The following is an 11,877-nucleotide window of genomic DNA, read 5'->3' on the forward strand; positions in this document are numbered from 1 at the left end:
GTACTACCTTTCCAGCACAAATTTGGCTATTCTTTTTTTTTTTTTTTTGATTTTTCGGGCCACACCCATTTGATGCTCAGGGGTTACTCCTGGATAAGCACTCAGAAATTGCCCCTGGCTTGGGGGACCATATGGGACGCTGGGGGATCGACCCTCGGTCGCGATCTTTCCTTAGCTAGCGCTTGCAAGGCAGACACCTTATCTCTAGCGCCACCTCACTGGCCCCAAATTTTTGCTATTCTTTTTTTGTTTTGTTTTGTTTTTTTTTGTTTGTTTTCTTGGTCACACCCGGCTGTGCTCAGGGGTTACTCCTGGCTGTCTGCTCAGAAATAGCTCCTGGCAGGCACGGGGGAACATATGGGACACCGGGATTCGAACCAACCACCTTTGGTTCTGGATCGGCTGCTTGCAAGGCAAACGCCACTATGCTATCTCTCCGGGCCCAATTTTGCTATTCTTAAAGTAATCTGTTTCCAAGGCAGTGGTCAGAGGTAGAGTTGAAGAGGCCCGACCTTAATCTCAAGCACAGAAAAAATTAAGTAAATAGGGGCCAGATCTATAGCAAAACGGATAGAGCATTTATTTGCCTTGCATGTGGTCAACCTGAGTTTGATCTCCAGCATTCTATAAGGTCCCTGGAGCCAGGAGCAATCCCTAAATGATGCTGGATGTGCCCCCAAAACAAACAAAGTAAATAAATAAAAAAAATCTCATAATTTTTTTTGAAATATTTTATTTGTATTGATTTGCAAAATTCTTTTTCTTATTTATTTATTTTTGTTTTGAGGTCACATCTGGTGATGCTCAGGATTACTCCTGGCTCTTCACTCAGAAATCACTCCTGGCAGGCTCAGGGGACCATATGGGATGCTGGAAATTAAATCCAGGTTCGTCTTGGGTTGGCCACCTGCAAAGCAAATGTCCTACCATTGTGCTAATGCCCTGGCCCTGCAAAATCCTATTTATTTATTTATTTTAAATATGGAACGCTTCATGAATTTGCATGTCATCCTTGTGCAGGGGCCATGCTAATCTTCTTTGTATTGTGCCAATGCAAAATCTTATTTTAAATTGATTCTCCTGTTTTGTTATTATTGCTGGTTGGGGGAGGGGGAGTCTGGTGGTGCTGAGGAGGCTACTTAGGGGCTTGCTTCTGGGGTGCCTGGAGGACAATGTGATTATGTGCCAGGAATTGAACCTGGGGTTCCTCATATACATCATGCTCCAGTCTCTCAATAATCTTGCTGGCCGACTGTTGTTTTATTCCGGCCTCTCTTGGTTTTTCTTAGGGGCATTGAGGTGCTGGGGATTGAACCAAGGGCTTCACACATATAAAACATGTGATCTAGGGGCTGGATCGATGGCACTAGAGGTAAGGTGTCTGCCTTGCAAGCAGTAGCCTAGGACAGACCTCAATTTGATCTCCTGGCATCCCAGATGGTCTCCCCAAGCCAAGAGTGATTTCTGAGTGCATAGCAAGGAGTAACCCCAGATCTGAGAGTCAACGGGTGTGGCCCCCAAACAAAAACAAAAACAAAACATGTGATCTACCACTTGACCACATTCCAGCCCTCCAAATGTTTTATGTTTTGTTTTATTTTGTTTTATTTTTCAATTTTGGGGCCACACCTGGCAGTGTTTAGGGCTTATTCCTGGCTCTCTTCTCATAAATCATTCGTGGCAGTGCTCAGGGGACCATCTGGTGTCAGTGACAGAACCTGGATGAATTGCTTGCAAGGCAAATGCCCTATCTGCTATACTATCACTCCAGCCCCATGTTGTTTATTAAATAGTATTAGAAAAATACAATAATTTATATAAACTCTGTAACCTTAACCTTTCTAAAGTCACCACTAGTCCGGGCATTCTCTGTATGTTGATTCTACCAATGTTTCCTGGCATTCCACTGAAGATAAATCTTCACACCCCAGTCCTGAGGGGATTGGGAAATGTGGGTCCGGAAACAAAGCCAATGCAGGAAGTAATCCACACCAAGATGGGGAGATGAAACAGGTCCAGAACTTCCACCAAGAGTGAGCAACAAGCAGCAAGCAAGCTGTGGAAATCTCCTTGAGCCACAGACTATTGAGAAGAGTAAGACCACCCCCTGGATGGAGAATAGATTGGGGTAGAGAGCCTATCCAGAGGTTCTTTCCACCCCGATGGGGCAAACATGCAAAGAAGACATCCTGATTAGGGTGTAAACTAGTTACTCCAGCACACCACAATGTCTTCTGAAGAATTATGACTTCTTTTTGCTGGTGAAGGGTTGGGCCCCATTTGGCAATGCTCGGGGTTGCTCCTGACTCTAGACTTAGGAAGTAGTCCTGGTGGGCTCAGGGATATGGGATATGGGATACTAGGAATTGACCGAGAGAAACCAACTAAGTGCAAGGCAAAGGCCTAAATGCTGTACTGTATTTCCAAGCTTTCTTCTCTATTATTGTTTTCTTTGCTCATTTTTTTCTGATTACTGTGATTGCTAGGAACTTTGATTAGCACATAGTTGACTAGAAGTAGTAGAAGCAGACATAATTGGTTATTTGTCTATCTTTGGAAGAAAGGACTTAATATTTTACCAGTAAGTATAACAGAAACTTTGGATTTTTTGTAAATATACAAGATTAAAGATTATTCTAGAGATGAGTTCTCTCAGTATTTTCTTCTGTTCCATCAATATCACCCATGGAGTAACTACTCCATGATTCTGGCAATCAATGATTTCCCCTATGCTTTTACTTTCTCCTGAGCCTAATATATGGGAACAAAGAAGGCAGCACTGTCCTGCCTCAAGGAACTGGGAGTTCGATAGGTAGGAGAGGTAAGACATACTGGTATTATTGTTGTTGTGTTGTTGTTGTTATTTTAGGTTTTTGAGTCACACTGACATTGCTCATGGGTTACTCCTGGCTCTGTGCTCCTGGTTCTGCTCACTACTGGCAGGCTCAAGGACCATATGGAATGCTGGGTGAACCCAGGTCAGCAGTGTGCAAGGGAAATGCCCTACTTGCTGTGCTATTGTTGTGCTATTGACCCTGATAATTCTTATATTAGTGAAGAAATGCCAAACATGATTAAACTCCAGTAAGTTGTTGTTTTTTGGGGGGGAGCTGTTATTTATTTACTTATTTATTTATTTTGGCCACACTGGCAGTGCTCAGAAGTTATTCCTGACTCTGTGCTCAGAAATCACTCCTAGCAGGTTTGGGGGACCATATGCGATGCTGGAGATCAAGCCCGGGTCATCCCCATTTAAGGCAAATGCCTTACCCTTTGAACTATAGCTCCAGCCCCCACTCTAGGATGGTTGAAAGAGGGAGAAATGAAAAGAGAGAAGAGGGGAAGGAGAGAGAAGTGAAAAGAGAGTAGAAAGAAAGGAGAGAGGGGGAAATAGGAAGAGAAGAAAGGGATGAGGAGAAAAGAGAGAGGTGAGAAAGAATATTGTAGAAGTACTACAATTGATTAAATTATATGAGTGAAACAGAGGAGAAGGTGGGGTTATTGGGAAGGGGTGGGAATGAGAGAGAGAAGAAATATTTATATATTCCATAATTGATTAAGCTCATCAAAATCTGAGAAGACAGAAGAGACAGAAGGGATGAAAGCTGCAGAGAGAGAAAGGGAAGAAGTAGGGAGGGAGGAAGAGAGAGAGAAAGTAAGAGAGAGAGAGAGAGAGAGAGAGAGAGAGAGAGAGAGAGAGAGAGAGAGAGAGAGAGAGAGAGAATATTCCAGTAGTAGTGAGGATCAGGGAGGCCTTGGAATGGAGCCTGAATTTGGCTTTGAGTCTAAGTGCTATTTTAAGAGTATTGAAGGGAAGAAGTTGGTTTGGTTTGGAGGCCATAGCTGGGAGTGCTCAGGACTTAACTCCTGGCTCTGCACTTAGAGATCAATACCTGTGGGGCTCTAGGTTCCACACAGGGTGACAGGAACCAGATCCAGGTCAGCTGTGTACAAGGAATACACCCTACCCACTGTACTCTGCCCTGACTGGAGTCAAAGTTGGGAAGACAATACATGCTGACCAAATCAGCAAGCATGCAGCCTGGTGTGATATAGGTCACATCAAGAAAGTAGGAGGTGGGGCCAGAGAGATAGCACAGCAGCCGATCCAGGAACTAAGGTGGTTGGTTTGAATCCCAACATCCCATATGGTCCCCCTTGCCTGCAAGGAGCTATTTCTAAGATAGCCAGGAGTAACCCCGTAGCACTGTTGGGTGTGGCCCAAAAACAAAAACAAAACAAAACAAACAAACAAACAAAAAGTAGGAGGTATACTTACCTGATAGGGGAGATACTATGATCATGAAGGTGGTTTCCCCAAGGCAAGGTTTATCCATTGCACTCCAGATGTGCTGAACCCTGCGATTTCCCCAAATGTGGGAAACTCGATTGCATAATTTGTGGTAGTGGGGGACTGCGTTCGTGCTCTCCTCTGTAAAGGAAAAAAGAAAGAAAGAAAGAAAGAAAGAAAGAAAGAAAGAAAGAAAGAAAGAAAGAAAGAAAGAAAGAAAGAAAGAAAAAAGAAAGAAAAAGAAGGAAAGAAAGACAAAAACAAAGAAAGAGAAAGAAAGATAGAAAAGGAAAAAAGAAAGAAAAGAAAGAAGAAAAAAGAAAGAAGAAAGAAGAAGAAAGAAAAAGAGAAAAGAAAGAAAGAAAGAAAAAAAGAAAGAAGAAAAAGAAAGAAAGAAAGAAAGAAAGAAAGAAAGGAAGGAAGGAAGGAAGGAAGGAAGGAAGGAAGGAAGGAAGGAAGGAAGGAAGGAAGGAAGGAAGGAAGGAAGGAAGGAAGGAAGGAAGGGAAGGAAGGAAGAAAGAAAAAGAAGTAAAGAAGAAGAAAGGAAGGAAGAAAGAAAGGAATGGAGGCTAAGGTGGGATGTTAAGAGTCAAATCATGGAGAATTTTGAATATGAACATCCATGATCCCTAGGGCTAGAGAGATAGTATAAAGGATAGAGTGATTACCTTGCACATTGCCGACCCTAATTCGATTCTCAGCACCGCTTATGGTTTCCTGAGCCCACCTGGATTGATCTCTGAATGCAGAACTAGGAGTAACCCCTGAGCATTCTGGGTGTGGCTAAACAAACAAACAAAAAATATTCACACATAAACATTGTACATCACTATTGGATCCCCCCTTAAGATTCTTCTCTGTGATGAAAGTTGCATGATCCTGGAGAACAGGAGCAGAAAGAGCAGCATCTATTCAGTGTAGATCAGAGGAATCCAGGCAGAGCATGACATCTCCTGACTCCCACAGGACACTTCCCCAGGCTACCCAATTGGGTCGGGCAGAAAGTGGAAACATTCATTCTTGCTCCCCACTCTGCCTGCAACTCTTGGCAAGATAACCTGCAGTCAGGTGACCTGCCATGTAATTTCAGGATCCACTCCAGGAACCCCCATTTTGGTGGGAGACTTATCCCAAATACAACAAACGGGCCCTTAGAAACTAAGTACTTCATAAAGAACTATTGATTTTTGGAGGGAAGAGAGTTTGAGGCCATTCCCGGCTGTACTCAGGGGTTACTCCTGACTCTGTGCTCAGAAATAAGACCTGGCAGATTCTGGGGGCCATATGGGATCCCGGGGATCAAACCAGGTCAGCCACATACGTTCAAGGCAATGCCCTACCTGCCTTTTGTACTATCACTCTGGCCTGAGAACTATTATTTATTAAAGCCATGTTCTGGGTCAGAGCCATGGTACAGCGGGTAGGGAATTTACCTTGCAAGAGGCCAAAACAGGTTCAATCTATGGCATCCCATATGGTCCTCCATGTACCGCCAGAAGTGATTCCTGAGTATAGAGCCAGGTGTGCAAAGAACACCTCCGGAGCACTGCTGGGTGTGATCCAAAAACAAACTATACTCTAAGTACCTCGTTTAGTAACTATTTATCAATTGTCTAAGCCAACATTGCTTTAGGGATGACAGACACCAGCAAACACATAAATAAAATTTGCAAATTGCTATGTGCCTGAATGTTTACTAATCACCATAACACATTATTTAATACAGTTTTGCAAAAAAGAAAATATCCCTAGAACAGATACAATGAATTAATTGTTCAAGGTCAGTAGGTGTCTCAGCAAGTTTCAGAAGCAGGGTCAATTTTTTTCTTCCTTACCGAGACAAAATAAATATAAACCCTGGTCCTTTAGCATTATGGTATTAATTTTTCTGTATTCTAAGAAAATGCTTCCAACATTATTTTTTTTCAGTTTGGGGGTCACACCCAGGTAAGCTCAGGAAGCCATGCTGTGTCAAGAATAGACCCCAGAGTCTCACACATGTAATAAATGGTCCAATATACTTGTATTGGTGTTGGCTGCATAAAGCTGTATCATAATTTAGTTTGTGTCATATTGGTTTTTTTGTTTTTGTTTTTGTTTTTTTCTTTGCTTTTTGGGTCACACCGGCAGCACTCAGGGGTTACTCCTGGCTTTATGCTCAGAAATCACTCCCGGCAGGCTCTGTGGACCATATGGGATGCCAGGATTCAAACCACCGTTCTTCTGCATGTAAGGAAAATGCCCTACCTCCATGCTATCTCTGTGGCCCTTATGTCATATTGTTTTATATCATTTTGACATTATAATGACACTTATTCCCAACAGTTTAAAGGAATGCTTGTTCTATATCATTTTTTCTTTTAGTGAATATTCTCAAGTCCTTTTAGGAGATGGGAGAGGACCTGCGCCTCAGATGGCATTGATCAGGGTTTAATCCTGGTTATGTGCTCAGGGATCACTTTTGGTGAGGCTCATGTGACCATCTGGGATGCCAAGATTGAACCTGGGTCAGTTGCATTCCAGGAAGTCTTCTACTTGTTGTCCTATCTCCTCAGTCCCGGATATTCACAAGTCTGTGGCAGGAATTGCCTATTACTGGTCTTTTTTGTTGAATTATCAGGGAAGTTTAGTATTTTTCAAGTGTTTGTTTACCACTTCTGTGTGTATTTTTAGGTACACAGTTTCTGGCTCCTTTGTTATGTTGCATTTCAGTCAAACTTATTGGTCCATGAGCCCTTTGTATATAAAAGCTGTCATCACTATTGAGACCTTTTTATTTGTTTGTTTGGTTTTGGTTTTTGGGTCACATCTAGTGGTGCTCAGGGGCTACTCCTGGCTCTGCACTCAGAAATAATTCTGGCAGGCTCAGGGACCATATATGATGCCAGGATTCCAACCACTGTCCTTCCTGGATCGGACCCGTGCAAGACAAACACCCTACTGCGTGCTATCTCTCTGGCCCAACCATTTGTTTCTTTTCCTTCAGAGGGGATCCTTGTCCAAAAAGCAAACCTAGGGGCCAGAGGGATAGCACAGTGGTAGGATGCTTGCCTTGCATGCAGCTGACCCAGGGCAGACGTAGGGTCGATTCCTCCATGTCCCATATTTCCCCCGGAGCCAGAAGCAATTTCAGAGCATACAGCCAGGAGTAATCCCTGAGTATCACCGGGGTGTAATGCAAAAACAAAACAAGGGCAGGAGAGATAGCATGATGGTAGGGTGTTTGCCTAGCAAGCAGCTGATTCAAACAAATGGTGGTTGAAGTCCTGGCATCCCATATGGTCCTCATGCCTACCAAGAGTGATTTCTGAGTGCAGAGCCAGGAGTAACCCCCTTGAGCCACTGGTGAGACTCAAAAACCAAAAACCAACCAACCAACAAACAAAAAAAGCAAACCTAGATTCTAGGTCAGTGTGCTGGTTTGACCCTTGTCACTTGAGATGGGTGCATCCTAAGCCTCAGGAGCTGAAGTGGCTTCTGTTTCTAAGGGAGACAGTTAGGGACAAGTGCTTTGAGGTTGCTTTCTTCCCTCCCTCCTCACCCCCTGCAGCAAAACCACTGGAAAACATAATGTGTGGTTGCTAGTAAAGGATCATGGAGCAGTGTCTGAGACAGATAAGTGGTATCATTTCATTCTTGTCATACTGAAAGTAGTGGCACTCTCCCAAGAATATGCCCAAATTCCTCTAATCATTCTAAGGCCAAACATGGCGAGGAAACAGCCCTCTGGGTCTGTGCTCCAGATTGCAGTAGGACTCTGGATGGACAAGCTCCAAGGCTGGGATTCCCAGAGAAACGGAGTGAGCCAGAGAACATTTCCAGAGACCTGCACTTCCAGCTCTGTCCAGAATGTGCACAATTCCTCACCTAGAGGCAGACAGGAACACTGGAAACTTTGCAGGAGAGGTGTGTGTGTGCTTTTTTCCTCTGTTCTTCTTCTCTGGGCACTTTATCAAGATGGTAGCCAGGCCTCTGAGTCTTTGTGCCTTTTTGAGTTGAAGAATCCAAAGAAAATTTTAAAACTGCCCTGGTACCTTACACCCCTTCTCCAAAGAGAAATGTAGAGCTTCAGTCTCTATCTCCCAAACACATTTTATATTTTCCTCTCACACACTAAAATATCTATTCTCTCCACATAGAAACTCTTATTGCATACAAACACTGGTCACACACTTGTTTATAACTTCCAAATTTCCATTGATTTCACACTTTTTTCTGGTTTGCCTCTTTTTCTTAATTTTAATTTAAACACCGTGGTTACAAGATTGTTCCTATTACAGTCCTTTCCCCCATAGATGAAGTAGTTCATGATTGAGTTACAGTCATACAATGCATAATAATCTTCACCAATGCACATTTCCTCATCACCAAAGTCAGCAGTTTCCCTCTCACCTTCCAGTTAACCTCTCCTGCCTGCCGTCAGAGCAGGCATAGGTTTACTTTTGTTTTGACAGCACCAGAGATGCTCAAGGGCTAGCCCGGCTCTGCATTCAGTAGTGTTGGCTATACTTAGAACATATGAGATACCGGATGGAACCTGGGTCAGCTATATGCAGGGCAAGCATCCTAATCATTGTACTATCTTTCCAGCCCCTAAATCAACACTTCTTGATACCATATCACACACCAGCATGTTATTCCTCTAGCAGAAAACTCAGCAGGAGATGCATTCAGAATCCAGCCATGTGCCCCAGGAACTTCAGGGCAGGAATCCCAGGTAGGGATTCAGTGGTTGTTCTCAACAATGAGGTGAGCTCTGACTATTTCTTCCCAAAATTCTCCCTTTAATCCAAACCTTTCTTAAATTCCCAGTAGTTCTCTGCCAGGAAAGTTTGTCTTCAGAGAGAAATACAATGCTTTTACATTTTCTGTCTTGGCAGGCCTTTCTCTGGCAGAAGATAAATGACACAGCACCTGGCCTAAGGAATAATGCCAACAGTAATTCCAGCAGTAACATCTAACTGTGTCTAAATTAGAAGGGTGGTTTTTCCAGAACACTATATTTTTTTCCTTCCCAAAGTGTTCCTTGATGAAGTTGAGAACCTGAAAGAAACAGGGGCTATATACTTAGGCAGGGCTTTGCCTTGCATGTGACCAACCAGGGTTTGATTCCCAGCATCTAATATGGTCCCAGAACCTGCCAGGAATAACCCATGGGCACTACTTAAGGGCCAGAGAGATAGCATGGAGGTAAGGCCTTTGCCTTTCATGCAGAAGTATGGTGGTTGGAATCCCAGCATCCCATATGGTCCCCCAAGCCTTCTGGGAGCGATTTTTGAGCGTAGAGCCAGGAGTAGCCCCTGAGCACTTCCGGGTGTGAGCCCTCCCAAAAAATTAAAAAAAGGGCCCGGAGAGATATAGCACAGCGGTGTTTGCCTTGCAAGCAGCCAATCCAGGACCAAAGGTGGTTGGTTCGAATCCTGGTGTCCCATATGGTTCCCCGTGCCTGCCAGGAGCTATTTCTGAGCAGACAGCCAGGAGTAACCCCTGAGCATCGCCGGGTGTGGCCCAAAAACCAAAAATAAAATTAAAAAAAAAGTATACTTAGGCAGTTAGACTTGGTTGCAAACGTGCCTGCCTTGCAGCCAGAGAAAGAACACAGAAGGTCGGTTGCTTGCCTTATGTAGCCAGTCCTGGTTCCATTCCTGGCACTGCATATGATCTTGAGTCCTGCAGGCAATGATCCCTGAATGCATAACCAGGAGCATATCTTTATCATTCAAGTCTGTCCCTCATGAGACTGGTCTCCAGTGGTGCCAGAGCCACAAGTGAGGTTCCAAAGAACCTTCCCCCAACCCTTGGGTTGTTTCAACTTCTTGCCCACAACAAATAAAATACAATCAATTTGAAAACTGCATATGCTTATCAAGCAAAGCTAACCACGCTAGCCACGAAGTTGCTTCCTAAAAGAAACTGGAACCTCCTTCCTACCTTGAAGAATAACCATGCTATTCTCAGAATTTAGCAAATCAAATGGGGGCGGTATGAAGAGGAGCACTATGCACACCAACTTCACATGCCAAGTACTTCTTGAGATGATAAGAGCGGGAAGACTGCCCTTGAAAATGTGCAGACATCTAATCTCACTCAGAACTTCCACACGGCCCTGGAGAGCGGCCTGGAGGGGCGGGACCAGGCAGCAGATCCGAGTTGGCCTGATGTGGAGAAGATCAGTGAGCATTATGGGCGCCCAGTCTTTTCTGGGGGTTGGGTACACTTGGAGGCGGTCAGGGGTTACTCCTGGCTCTTCGCTCAGGCATCATTCCCGGAGGGCACAAGGGACGTCGTGGGATGCCAGGGATGAAACCCGGGTCAACCACTTGCAAAGAAATGCCCTAACCACTATACTAGGGTTCTGACCCCTGCCGGGTCGTTTTTTTAGAGCAGTCCCATACGGTTTGGTGGCAACACTTTGAGGAGTGGAGGCCTTGCTGCCAGCAGTGCTCTAGAGACCATGTGGCTCAGAGCGGAGGGCTTCAAGTCGGGCTCACGTCCTGAGAAGTCAATTTTGAGTTCAAAGCTGCATTTCTCCTCTTGCTAGCACGATCCTGGGACTGTTTGTAAGTGGAGGCTGGATGGGAGATTCTTTTTTTTTTTTTTTTTAATAAAATATTTAAGCACCATGATTACAAGCATGATTGTAGTTGGGTTTCAGTCATCAATGCAACTCGGATGGGAGATTCATTTTTTGGTTTGTTTGTTTTATTTTTTGGGTCACATCCAGCGGCGCTCAGGGGTTACTCTTGGCTCTACGCTCAGAAATCGCTCCCGGCAGGCTCAGGGGACCATATGGGATGCCAAGATTCGAATCACCGTCCTTCTGCATGCAAGGCAAATGCCTTACCTCAATGCTCTCTCTCCGGCCCCGGGTGGGAGATTCTTGAGGCAAGAATCCTCCTGGGCCGGAGCGAGGGCGAATGAAGGCCAATTCTTTAAGTCAGAGTATCTGGGGACCCCGAGTTCTGGAGCATTAAGGATTTAAGCTCTAATATATTTGTGGAATGAACACCGAGTTCCAATCACTTAGAGCCCCCCGGGAACCGCGGATCATTTTTGTGCGCTTGGTTTTATAGACACACCCAGAGGTGCTCGGGGCTACTCAGGGGGCTCAGTTGGGTGTCGCTCCCAGCTGCCTTGCATAACCCTTGCAGCTTCAGTCCCGGAGCTATTCTCTCCCAGACCCCTTCGCTGAAACTCCTTCCTCGAAAAAGCACCCGAGCAACCCTATGTCATAGCGGGGGAGCATGGACACGCAGTAAAACGCTAACTCGTGGATGGCCTTGGAGCAAACAATCCCTGTTGGCTAACCCTCGCTCGCATTCGCATTCGTCCTTTCTCGGGCATTTGGGAGAAAAAGGCACATGTCCTGCTGCCCTTTCCAGGATGATAGCGACAGGACCAACCAAAAAACTGTGCCCATCCCGGCGCACGTCCCGCACATCCATGCCCGAAGGGTGTGTTGGGGCCACCCCTTCCCCCAGCTCGGGGGGCCTGGCGGGCGGACGTGGGCTGCGACGCGTGGCCAGGGGCGGCACAGCCGTGGGTGGACCCGAGCGCGTGGGGGCCGCTCCTCCGGCCTCGGGTGG

General features: G+C 45.2%; 1 non-coding gene and 1 pseudogene across 1 annotated transcript; one reads left to right on the plus strand and one right to left on the minus strand.

Moving 5' to 3' along the window:
• Positions 1–975: 975 nt before the first annotated feature.
• On the minus strand, positions 976–1,073 carry LOC125995440 (uncharacterized; annotated as a pseudogene).
• Positions 1,074–4,271: 3,198 nt separating this feature from the next.
• Positions 4,272–4,435, plus strand: LOC125995138 (U1 spliceosomal RNA). The gene has a single exon (XR_007490729.1). It is a non-coding gene; the product is annotated as a U1 spliceosomal RNA (small nuclear RNA).
• The last annotated feature ends 7,442 nt before the right edge of the window (positions 4,436–11,877 follow it).

The sequence above is a fragment of the Suncus etruscus genome, chromosome 17, assembly GCF_024139225.1.
Source record: "Suncus etruscus isolate mSunEtr1 chromosome 17, mSunEtr1.pri.cur, whole genome shotgun sequence".
NCBI classification, from domain to species: domain Eukaryota; kingdom Metazoa; phylum Chordata; class Mammalia; order Eulipotyphla; family Soricidae; genus Suncus; species Suncus etruscus.